At 36.8% G+C, this 12,002-nt stretch overlaps 2 long non-coding RNA genes across 3 annotated transcripts; one reads left to right on the forward strand and one right to left on the reverse strand.

The window, feature by feature from the left end:
- Window positions 1-1,025: 1,025 nt before the first annotated feature.
- On the forward strand, window positions 1,026-5,353 carry LOC126913832 (uncharacterized). Its single transcript, XR_007709425.1, has 3 exons — window positions 1,026-1,520; window positions 3,936-5,237; window positions 5,299-5,353. It is a non-coding gene; the product is annotated as an uncharacterized LOC126913832 (long non-coding RNA).
- Window positions 5,015-9,058, reverse strand: LOC126913806 (uncharacterized). Of its 2 annotated transcripts, none has more exons than XR_007709391.1 (2): window positions 8,724-9,058; window positions 5,015-5,089 (listed from the first exon to the last, which is right to left on the reverse strand). It is a non-coding gene; the product is annotated as an uncharacterized LOC126913806 (long non-coding RNA). The 2 variants fall into 2 exon arrangements; XR_007709390.1 differs by lacking the exon at window positions 8,724-9,058 and adding an exon at window positions 6,648-7,016.
- Window positions 9,059-12,002: the final 2,944 nt, after the last annotated feature.

A 12,002-nucleotide genomic window follows, 5' to 3' on the forward strand; every position in this document is an offset into this window, starting at 1 on the left:
TATTTACCGAAACTCATTGTATCATTTTTATTACTCTATATAAAACGTAGAATCATATACTGACGAATGCTATTTCGAATTTCTAACTTCAGAACGATAATTACATATTTGAAATTACCAATAAGTGGTAGTAGCATTAAAAATATGGAATATTCAACGAGATGAAATATAGGTAAGGTATTTAAAAGAAAAAAGATTGAAACGTTCGATGTAAAACGATGAAATTAAATGATTGGATTTGAAAACTTGATTCGGTTTAATAATTCGATGAAAAAAGTATTCATCCTATGAAAAAAGAATTCATGTTCCTGTCGATATATCAACGACGTGCGCCGTTACTTCCGACTGCTCTGCAATTCAAATGCAATACTCGAATATACATGGCGAAAGAAATGGAAATTGAGCAATTTAAGGGAACGAATTACTCTCGCGTCCACGTAACTTCAAAATGTTTCACGTGTCCGTGTTTGCGAAACGAAATTCGTCGTTGTCCAACTAACACGCTTGCAGATTCTACGTTCGCTTTGTTGCATATAGGGCTTAAATATATGAACAAATAGTACTGCGCAAGTGTCACTAGCGTAATTTTTAAAGTGAATTAATGCATAATCTCGTCATCTACGTTTGACCATGATTATGGCAGTGATCATTGTTATATACGAATCTTCGTGCAATATATGTGAAAATTCGTGGTTGTCCAACTAACACGCTTGCTGATGCTACGTTCACTTTGTTGCATATAGGGCTTAAATATATGAACAAATAGAACGGCGCAACTGTCACTAGCGTAATTTTTAAAGTGAATTAATGCATAATCTCGTCATCTACGTTTGACCATGATTATGGCAGTGATCATTGTTATATACGAATCTTCGTGCAATATATGTGAAAATTCGTGGTTGTCCAACTAACACGCTTGCTGATGCTACGTTCACTTTGTTGCATATAGGGCTTAAATATATGAACAAATAGTACTGCGCAAGTGTCACTAGCGTAATCTTAACGTGTTAAAGTGAATCAATACATAACTTCGCCATCTACGCTTGACCATGACTACGGCAGTGGTCATTGATATATGTGAAGCTTCGTGGAGTAGATGTGAAAATTCGTCGTTGTCCGGTTAACACGCTTGCAGATGCTCCGTTCACTTTGTTCCATATAGGGCTCAAATATGTGAACAAATAGAATGGAGCAACTGTCATTAGCGTAATTTTAACGCGTTAAAATAAATTAATGTATAATTTCGTCATTTACGTTTGATCTACGTTTTTTCATCTACGTCATCTACGGCACCTACGCGAATCTTATTGATTACGTCTTTGGCAGTGTTCGTTGCTATAAATGAAACTTAATAGTTGTTGAAACCGCTCGAAAGTCGTGTTCCTAAATCATTCCCTCGTCTCGTATCGTGTTCATCAAATGGAAAAGGAGATTGTGTTTTAATGAAATCGCTTGTTACTATCAATCTTGCTGTGTCACTCGCATAGGAGAAGAAAGTGAGGAAGGAGAAAAAAATTAAGGTAAGGTCATCAATGAGCAAAATGTTTAATGTACATTAAAATTGAGTCCGCTGCAACCCTCGTGACTTTTAAAATTCCATACGTATATTGTTATACGTAACATTGCCATATTAAATATATTCGATCAAATATTCAATCTCGTTCCCTGAAAGCTGTTCCTGGATATCTGGTTGGATACTTTACGCACGGAAATACAGAGTGTGAACAGTAACAAACCCTCTATGTAGAGTTTTTGCTTTGCTCTTTTGAACAGGTAGATGACATTTTGCTTCGAAAAACGGATATATGTTCCACGGATATGCACATACAGAGTATGTGTATCGATATACACATTGATATACACCTTTGTACAAAGTGTCAAAAAAGTATTTATCGCGGTTTTTTTTTCAAGCCATTCTACACCTTCGATTTGATGAAAATTGGTTAAATAAGTGTAGCGCAAAATTGATCTTGACCACAATTTTCAGTGTCAAATTGTTTTTCTATTGCATCATATAGTGCTCATTAGAAAGGAAAGTTCCGTTCTTTTAGAAAAAATGTTTGCAATTTCATTAATACTTAGACTGATTTTATTCATATTTTAAGGTCAAATATGGAATACAATAACATCAATACTAATATCTACTTTTTTGTGCGAATTACTTTATATTTCAATCTTCCTTGATATGCAGTGACAAGCAAAAGTGTAAACACAGCCCGTTGATTTTATGTAGAAAGCGAATGTCGAAGGTATAATGAGAAAAGAGCATTATTTGACCATTCCACAAAATAATTTACCTAAATAGTAGTTAATTCTATTGGATATAATAAACGTGAAGTAGTACTAGTGGACGAAATACTATGTTGAAACCTTGATTCGACGAGTATAATTAATGTGTAAAACTGTAAACGTGGTTTGAGATGTCCATTTTTGTAAAATGTTTTGTACATTATTAATGTTAATGAAAATTAACTATTACATTTCGTTAATAATAACTTGTAGTTACTGTTACCTAATCTTTACCGATCACTTGAAAAATTAGTTTTTTATATTTATGTGTTTACTTTTTTCGCTCGTCGCAGTACATGTTTAAGTCAGATATGAAATATCTGGCGTATTCCAGCGGCTTTAATTAAATCTAAGATGTTGATATCCTTAATATTGAGAATGTTGTTAGTAAAGTAACTATTTCTATCCAAAAACAAGATATCTTTGAGACAACGTGAATTTTCGTTCCAATTTTCTTAACTTACAAGTATAAAATTTTCATCGCATGATACAATCTATCCTACAAAGTTCTTGCACACGACGAAGCTGAGAACATAGATCTTCTTCAAATATTATTTTTTTCACTGCTTCGTGTGGAATTTCTACTCGACGAGATGTTATTAAACGCTTAAAAGCTTATTATTAAACGATAACATACTTTTTCCTACATGAATGAACATGAAAGACGTCGAGTGAGGAATTAGAACAATTGTGGATGGTTGGAAACTATTATGCTGCGATCTACCATTCGTTTTTGCCTATACATACCACGGAACAAAGGATAATTATCACCGAATTCATCCAGAGCACATTTTCTAAGTTTTACTGTATATGATTACGCCCATTATATTATATTATGTTATTACGATGTTATCTAATTAATTGTTGTCTATTTGTTTTGATACTTATATTATCCATTATTTATAACATAATATACTAAATACAATTAGTATACACAATTAGTATAGGGATTAGTATAAGAAATTTTAAACAGCTTTTTTCAAAAGAACGAATCATTTACGATCCAGGGGTTTTCTGAAACTTTCGTTTCTCGTGATGAGTACTTTATGATGCAATAAAAAATTTTATCTGAAAATTATACTCAAGATCAATTTCATGATCCATTTTCTCTAACAGATCTCCATCTTCCACAGCTATAACAAATAATTTTTTGACACTCTATACATTTAACATCGATTATAATTCTGATAATTGAAACACCGAACATCAATGTGTTTATTCACTACGCCAACACAGATAACAATTAACATTGATATATAATATATATTTGACGATATATATCTGAAAGAATAGAAATTTCATTTAATCGACTATATGACCATACTCGGTTAAGTACCAACAACGACTATCTATCAACCTTATCTTACTTCCTCGAAGATATAGAAAGACTTTAAAAATTTCAGCCATGTGATTTGGTCCTTTAAAATTTAGAAGTAATATAACGATAAAAAACATAGGGTAATCTGAAAGAATTTTTCGCAGAATTTCCTTCCCCTTTGAATTGGCTTTTATACAGAACGACTTTAACCTTTTCAAGGAAATACCTATAGATTGTGACGATCTATGATTTTAAATAGAGAGGTATATCTGAAAAGAGGTGGATGTAAAACGTAGCGTATAAAACGTAGATCAAATCTTTATTCAAGGTGTGGCGGCACTCGACAAGCCGAAAAATCAGCAGTACCCCGGCAGCGACATCTACAGCCCCCAGTGACACTTACAGCGGAACAGGCCTACTATCTACCACAACTATAACTCACAACACGGCCACCTCAAAGGATTTTTCTCTTCGCAGAGAATCAGGTTTTCAAGAACGATCGAATATGTATGCACTTGATTTACACGTGAAGTTGTCATTAAAAATATTGTTGCGTTTAAAAAGATAAATATTGATTTAAATTTAATGAAATTGTTAGTCCAATTGTTTTAAGCTTAAAGATACGTAGGTGTCACATTTATATATTGAAAACCTGGGAGCGGCATTAATTAACAAACCTAGTCACGCGCACACGTACTTCAAAACCATGCTTGAAAATCGATATTCCCTGAAACAATGCATCGTTCTCCGCTACCAATTTATTTTCGCACGAAGAATCAGTCCATTCATCGTTGCCGTCACCATCGCTACTGTAATCTATATTACTCGAATAAATTCTATATCTTGATTGGAAAATCGCATATTTTAACGAACTTTCTGTGTTTTTTTTTTTATGATTTTAATTGGCAATTTCCGAAATTGAACTATAGCTTGAGAATAAACCGATAATATTTGAGGGTATATATACATACATCATGTTTTTGATGGGTTTTGTAGTAAAATAATTGTAGAAAAAGCAAACTTTTTAAGAAAAAATTACCATATTCGAGTAATAAATTATAGAAAATTACCAATGTAATTTAAAACTTAAAAAGAAGAATCTATTACACGTAATAAAGAGAAGGACTTGTTCGCGAACGGTAATTCAACAAATACAGTCGTTGCAGAAACATAGTTTTACAAGGGAGAAGAATCTCTCTAGGAACTCGACGTTGTCACGTCAAGCGAAAATTCAATAAAGTGATTACTAACCGTATTACCAGCGACAATCGTGTAACGGCGATTCGTAAATAAGTTAGTCGTCTATTTGGAGAAACGTCGCTGGCAATATCGTCACATTTTAATTACGTCAGCGCTATCAATTGGTCTTGGAAGAAAGTTTTCCATTATGTACTTTTGCCCACGGCGTCGTTCCAACAAATGAGTCCGAGTTTTGAATCGCTTTCTCTTATATCACGAATTTGTAACGGTGCTTCTTCAAACCTTAAACGATTGTAATGAATGCCTTTGCGTACAAAGACTGATACCTGGTTTGACTAGAAGCTTCAGCTAATTAGTGCCCCAGTTAATTTGGATGTTCACTACCACGCCACTTATGAAGTGGCTTCGTGTCCGAGCGGATTTCCTCCACGTAAAAAAAAAAGAAAAAGAAAAAGGAAAAAAAAGAAAAAGAGATAGGAAAAAAGAAAAAGAAAAAGAAAAAAAAGAAAAAGAGAAAGGATAAAAAAAGAAAAAGAAAAAAAATAATTAATTTGGATGTTCACTACCACGTCACTAATGAAGTGTCTTCGTGTCCGAGCGAATTTTCCCCACGTAAAAAAAAAAGAAAAAGAAAAAGGAAAAAAAAAGAAAAAGAGAAAGGAAAAAAAGAAAAAGAAAAAGGGAAAAAAAAGAAATGAGGGTAATGATGCAAATATTTTTTGTAGCCATTATATAGAATTTCGATGGTATAATTAATCAGTATCAACTTACCAGCCCCTGACGGGACGAAAGTGACGAAAATAATTTGCAAACAGATGAGGATTGCAAGTATTTTCGAGTCCTTCATGGTTGTAAAAAATCAGGTAATGTTGTCGCTGTAGAATATGGGAAAATCAGGCGTTTCAATATCAGTTGTGCGGGCACTGGAGTGCGTAGACCAGAAATATCTGCGACAAAAATCAGAATACATTTGTTTTCACATGATTGGATCAATTTTGTGTAGGACTAAGCTGACTGAACCTAACACGGGATAATTGTCCAACTTACGACCTTAACAAGCCCGCTTGATTCCCTATAAGCGCTTGAAATTGATGCTTGTATTCTTTCCAGATTAACAAGCTTTGCCCCCCCCCCCTTAGATCGTGTTTTCTCAAACAGAAAATATTTTAAGCGTACTCGTTGGCAAAACAGTTCACGGATAGTTCGTCCTCTGCTTGTTATTTGTTACAATACCGTTAACAAATAAATTCATGAAACATAGTGGTATCGCATAAATTGAAAATAAAAGCTTTGCGTATACTTGGGAGTTGAACTTTGGCTATTATACGTGTGTTATATATATATAATACACAATTATATGTACATATATAGAAGATTGCTTAGAATTTGGAGCTTAATAACATATCTCAAAATCATTGACATTAAAGAAGGTGAACCTCACTTACCAAATTTCCTTCCGCCAAATGATACATAAAAATTGAAAAAAATAATATACATAGTTTTGACTTTCTTCCGCATTATAATTTCAATCACTCGATTTATTCGGCTAAAGATAATCAAGCAATAACCTTACTTTACACGTATTCTCATCTCGTGAAATAGGTCACATCAGGGATTTTCAAAAGTCGATGGAATATTAATAGCGATTAATTATTTATGCATGTATTCTGCACGGTTAAAGCAATCACCTAGTGAATTATCGAGTTCCAGGAATATCAATTGGTCTTGGAAAAAAGTTTTCCATTATGTACTTTTGCCCACGGCGTCGTTCCAACAAATGAATCCGAGTTCTGAATCGCTTTCTCTCATATCACGAATTTGTAACGGTGTATCTTCAAACTTTAAACGATTGTAATGAATGCCTTTGCGTACAAAGACTGATACCTGGTTTGACTAGAAGCTTCAGCTAATTAGTGCCCCAGTTAATTTGGATGTTCACTACCACGCCACTTATGAAGTGGCTTCGTGTCCGAGCGGATTTCCCCCACGTAAAAAAAAAAGAAAAAGAAAAAAGAAAAAAAAAGAAAAAGAGATAGGAAAAAAAGAAAAAGAAAAAGGAAAAAAAATAGAAAAAGAGAAAGGAAAAAAAAGAAAAAGAAAAAAAACAGTTAATTTGGATGCTCACTACCACGCCACTTAAGAAGTGGCTTCGTGTCCGAGCGGATTTCCCCCACGTAAAAAAAACAAGAAAAAGAAAAGGAAAAAAAAGAAAAAGAGAAAGGAAAAAAAAGAAAAAGAAAAAGGAAAAAAAATAGAAAAAGAGAAAGGAAAAAAGAGAAAAAGAAAAAAAACAGTTAATTTGGATGTTCACTACCACGCCACTTAAGAAGTGGCTTCGTGTCCGAGCGAATTCTCCCCACGTAAAAAAGAAAAAAGAAAAAGAAAAAGAAAAAAAAGAAAAAGAGAAAGGATAACAAAAGAAAAAGAAAAAAAATAATTAATTTGGATGTTCACTACCACGCCACTAATGAAGTGTCTTCGTGTCCGAGCGAATTTTCCCCACGTAAAAAAAAAAGAAAAAGAAAAAGGAAAAAAAAAGAAAAAGAGAAAGGAAAAAAAAGAAAAAGAAAAAGGAAAAAAAATAGAAAAAGAGAAAGGAAAAAAAAGAAAAAGAAAAAAAACAGTTAATTTGGATGTTCACTACCACGCCACTTAAGAAGTGGCTTCGTGTCCGAGCGAATTTTCCCCACGTAAAAAAGAAAAAAGAAAAAGAAAAAGAAAAAAAAGAAGAAGAGAAAGGAAAAAAAAGAAAAAGAAAAAGGGAAAAAAAAGAAATGAGGGTAATGATGCAAATATTTTTTGTAGCCATTATATAGAATTTCGATGGTATAATTAATCAGTATCAACTTACCAGCCCCTGACGGGACGATAGTGACGAAAATAGTTTGCAAACAGATGAGGATTGCAAGTATTTTCGAGTCCTTCATGGTTGTAAAAAATCAGGTAATGTTGTCGCTGTAGAATATGGGAAAATCAGGCGTTTCAATATCAGTTGTGCGGGCACTGGAGTGCGTAGACCAGAAATATGTGCGACAAAAATCAGAATACATTTGTTTTCACATGATTGGATCAATTTTGTGTAGGACTAAGCTGACTGAACCTAACACGGGATAATTGTCCAACTTACGACCTTAACAAGCCCGCTTGATTCCCTATAAGCGCTTGAAATTGATGCTTGTATTCTTTCGAGATTATCAAGCTTTGCCCCCCCCCCCCTTAGATCGTGTTTTCTCAAACAGAAAATATTGGAAGCGTACTCGTTGGCAAAACAGTTCACGGATAGTTCGTCCTCTGCTTGGTATTTGTTTCAATACCGTTAACAAATAAATTCATGAAACATAGTGGTATCGCATAAATTGAAAATAAAAGCTTTGCGTATACTTGGGAGTTGAACTTTGGCTATTATACGTATGTTATATATATATATAATACACAATTATATGTACATATATAGAAGATTGCTTAGAATTTGGAGCTTAATAACATATCTCAAAATCATTGACATTAAAGAAGGTGAACCTTACTTACCAAATTTCCTACCGCCAAATAATACATAAAAATTGAAAAAAATAATATACATAGTTTCTTCCGCATTATAATTTGAATCACTCGATTTATTCGACTAAAGATAATCAAGCAATAACCTTACTTTACACGTATTCTCATCACGTGAAATAGGTCACATCAGGGATTTTCAAAAGTCGATGGAATATTAATAGCGATTAATTATTTATGCATGTATTCTGCACGGTTAAAGCAATCACCTAGTGAATTATCGAGTTCCAGGAATATCAATTAGTCTTGGAAAAAAGTTTTCCCTTATGTACTTTTGCCCACGGCGTCGTTCCAACAAATGAATCCGAGTTCTGAATCGCTTTCTCTCATATCACGAATTTGTAACGGTGTTTCTTCAAACTTTAAACGATTGTAATGAATGCCTTTGCGTACAAAGACTGATACCTGGTTTGACTAGAAGCTTCAGCTAATTAGTGCCCCAGTTAATTTGGATGTTCACTACCACGCCACTTATGAAGTGGCTTCGTGTCCGAGCGGATTTCCCCCACGTAAAAAAAAAAGAAAAAGAAAAAAGAAAAAAAAGAAAAAGAGATAGGAAAAAAAGAAAAAGAAAAAGGAAAAAAAAATAGAAAAAGAGAAAGGAAAAAAAAAGAAAAAGAAAAAAAACAGTTAATTTGGATGCTCACTACCACGCCACTTAAGAAGTGGCTTCGTGTCCGAGCGGATTTCCCCCACGTAAAAAAAACAAGAAAAAGAAAAGGAAAAAAAAGAAAAAGAGAAAGGAAAAAAAAGAAAAAGAAAAAGGAAAAAAAATAGAAAAAGAGAAAGGAAAAAAGAGAAAAAGAAAAAAAACAGTTAATTTGGATGTTCACTACCACGCCACTTAAGAAGTGGCTTCGTGTCCGAGCGAATTCTCCCCACGTAAAAAAGAAAAAAGAAAAAGAAAAAGAAAAAAAAGAAAAAGAGAAAGGATAACAAAAGAAAAAGAAAAAAAATAATTAATTTGGATGTTCACTACCACGCCACTAATGAAGTGTCTTCGTGTCCGAGCGAATTTTCCCCACGTAAAAAAAAAAGAAAAAGAAAAAGGAAAAAAAAAGAAAAAGAGAAAGGAAAAAAAAGAAAAAGAAAAAGGAAAAAAAATAGAAAAAGAGAAAGGAAAAAAAAGAAAAAGAAAAAAAACAGTTAATTTGGATGTTCACTACCACGCCACTTAAGAAGTGGCTTCGTGTCCGAGCGAATTTTCCCCACGTAAAAAAGAAAAAAGAAAAAGAAAAAGAAAAAAAAGAAGAAGAGAAAGGAAAAAAAAGAAAAAGAAAAAGGGAAAAAAAAGAAATGAGGGTAATGATGCAAATATTTTTTGTAGCCATTATATAGAATTTCGATGGTATAATTAATCAGTATCAACTTACCAGCCCCTGACGGGACGATAGTGACGAAAATAGTTTGCAAACAGATGAGGATTGCAAGTATTTTCGAGTCCTTCATGGTTGTAAAAAATCAGGTAATGTTGTCGCTGTAGAATATGGGAAAATCAGGCGTTTCAATATCAGTTGTGCGGGCACTGGAGTGCGTAGACCAGAAATATCTGCGACAAAAATCAGAATACATTTGTTTTCACATGATTGGATCAATTTTGTGTAGGACTAAGCTGACTGAACCTAACACGGGATAATTTTTTTTTTTTTTGCGTGGGGAGGGGAAAATGCTATTACGCATGCCCAGTGACCCGCATCACTGGGTTATGTGGGAGTCGGTCGGATGTCGTTGCCATACCCAGTAAAAACCCCTCCTCCTTCTTCCTCCGCTTGGGGGGCAGACAACCCCGGTAAAACCTGTCGGCAGTCATCAGGGTTGTCCTTTCGTGCCCCGTAGTATCTGCTTCTTCGGGCAGTTACTGCTCATGTCGTCCTCTCAGCCAGTTCAGAATACTGGGCTGGTCTCCTTCTGCGGTTTTTCGTTGTTTCATGTTCTTGCCCTCATTGCCCCGCGTAGTTGTTGTTTCGCTCGTTCTCCTCCTTGCTTCCTCCCAGGCCCTCGCTGTCACCCTCCTGTGACACATGACGGTCTTGCAGAATTGCCTGAATTTATTCGAGCTCTCGTCCTTGGCGGTCGCCGTGGCGATCAGATTGCCCACGTCTATCTTCCCGCCCAGAGCGTTCTCCAGCTCGATCCTTCTGTCCGTCCACTTCGGGCACGCGAAGAGGGCGTGCTCCGCATCGTCGTTCGGGTCTCCACAGTCGAGACAGTTGCTGTCGCTGTCCCTGCCAATCCTTTTCCTATAGACACCGAAGCTCCCATGCCCGGTTAGCAGCTGCATGGTGTGGTGATCGATGTCCATCTTCTTTTTGGTAAATAGCAGCGCACTCGGTATTAGCTTCTTTGTGATATTTTCTTTTTTGTAGTTGTTCCACTCCTTCTGCCAGTCCTCTTGGGCCTTCTTGCGAATCGCCTCCAGTTCCTCCTTCAGCTTGCAGTCGTCATCCGTGCCACTCCTGGACCCATGGATCTTGTTCCTCTCGTAGGTCTCTCCGAGCATCTTTATCTTTATGTAAATCGGGAGATTCCCGGTCAACACGCAAAGTGCCGCGTGGGAGACGGTACGGTATGCCGTCGTTGTTATGCACAGGGCCGTTCGTTGTGCACGTTTCAGCTTTTTCCTGTTCTTATCGGTATTCGCTGCTCTAGCCCACACCGGTGCTCCGTAAGTTACGATGGACTCCCACACATTGTAGTAGAGCCTACGAGCCAAGCTGGGCGGCCCGTTGATGTTGGGTAGAATTCCCCTAAGTGCTCCTATTAACTTGTCGGCTCTGTTACACACCATCTCGATATGCGCACCGAACCTCCGACTGGAGTCAATGACGACTCCGAGATACCTGATGCGATCGACCGTTTCGATGTCCGAGGAGCCCAACGTGAGTTTCACCACTCTCGGCACTCGCAAGCTTGTGATGAACATGACCTCCGTCTTTTCTCTCGCCAGGGTGAGCCCGACACTCGTGCACCAGTCGTTGGCGATCCTTAGCATCGTGTTGACCTTAGCGGAGGCCTCTTCGTTCCTCCCGACGGAGCATGTGATGGCCAGATCATCCGCGAAGGCGGTTGCTCTGACCATTGGCATGTTGTCGAGTCTCTCGAGCAACCGGTCGTATACCAAGTTCTACAGGAATGGTCCGAGGATGGATCCCTGCGGGACTCCCGCCGCCACCTCGTGCTCCACCGTGCCGTGCTGGTTGCTCACGATGATCCTCCTTCCGGATAGGTAACTGCCGATTAGCCTTTTGACCTTCCATGGCAGCTTCCTCTTGTCAAATTCCTCGTATATGCTCTTCCAGCTGAGCGAATTGAAGGCATTGCTAATATCTAGGGTGATCATCACGCATACTACCTTCTTCTGTCTGCAGATGTTGGCAAACTTCATCACGTGCGTGATGGCGTCTACCGTACTCCTCTTCTTTCTGAAGCCATATTGCCTCCGATGGAACGGGTCCATTCCGATGCATCTCTCGATGATCTTCTTAAAGTATTTTTCCCAGATCTTGCTCATGGTTGGGAGTATGCTTATCGGCCGGTACGCGTTAGGGAGACTGGGATCCTTACCCGGTTTCCTTAGCAGTATTACTCTGGCCGTCTTCCAGCAGACTGGGATCCTTCCTGATTCAGTGATGCCGTTGAA

The sequence above is a fragment of the Bombus affinis genome, chromosome 2, assembly GCF_024516045.1.
Source record: "Bombus affinis isolate iyBomAffi1 chromosome 2, iyBomAffi1.2, whole genome shotgun sequence".
In the NCBI taxonomy this organism is placed as follows: Eukaryota; Metazoa; Arthropoda; class Insecta; order Hymenoptera; family Apidae; genus Bombus; species Bombus affinis.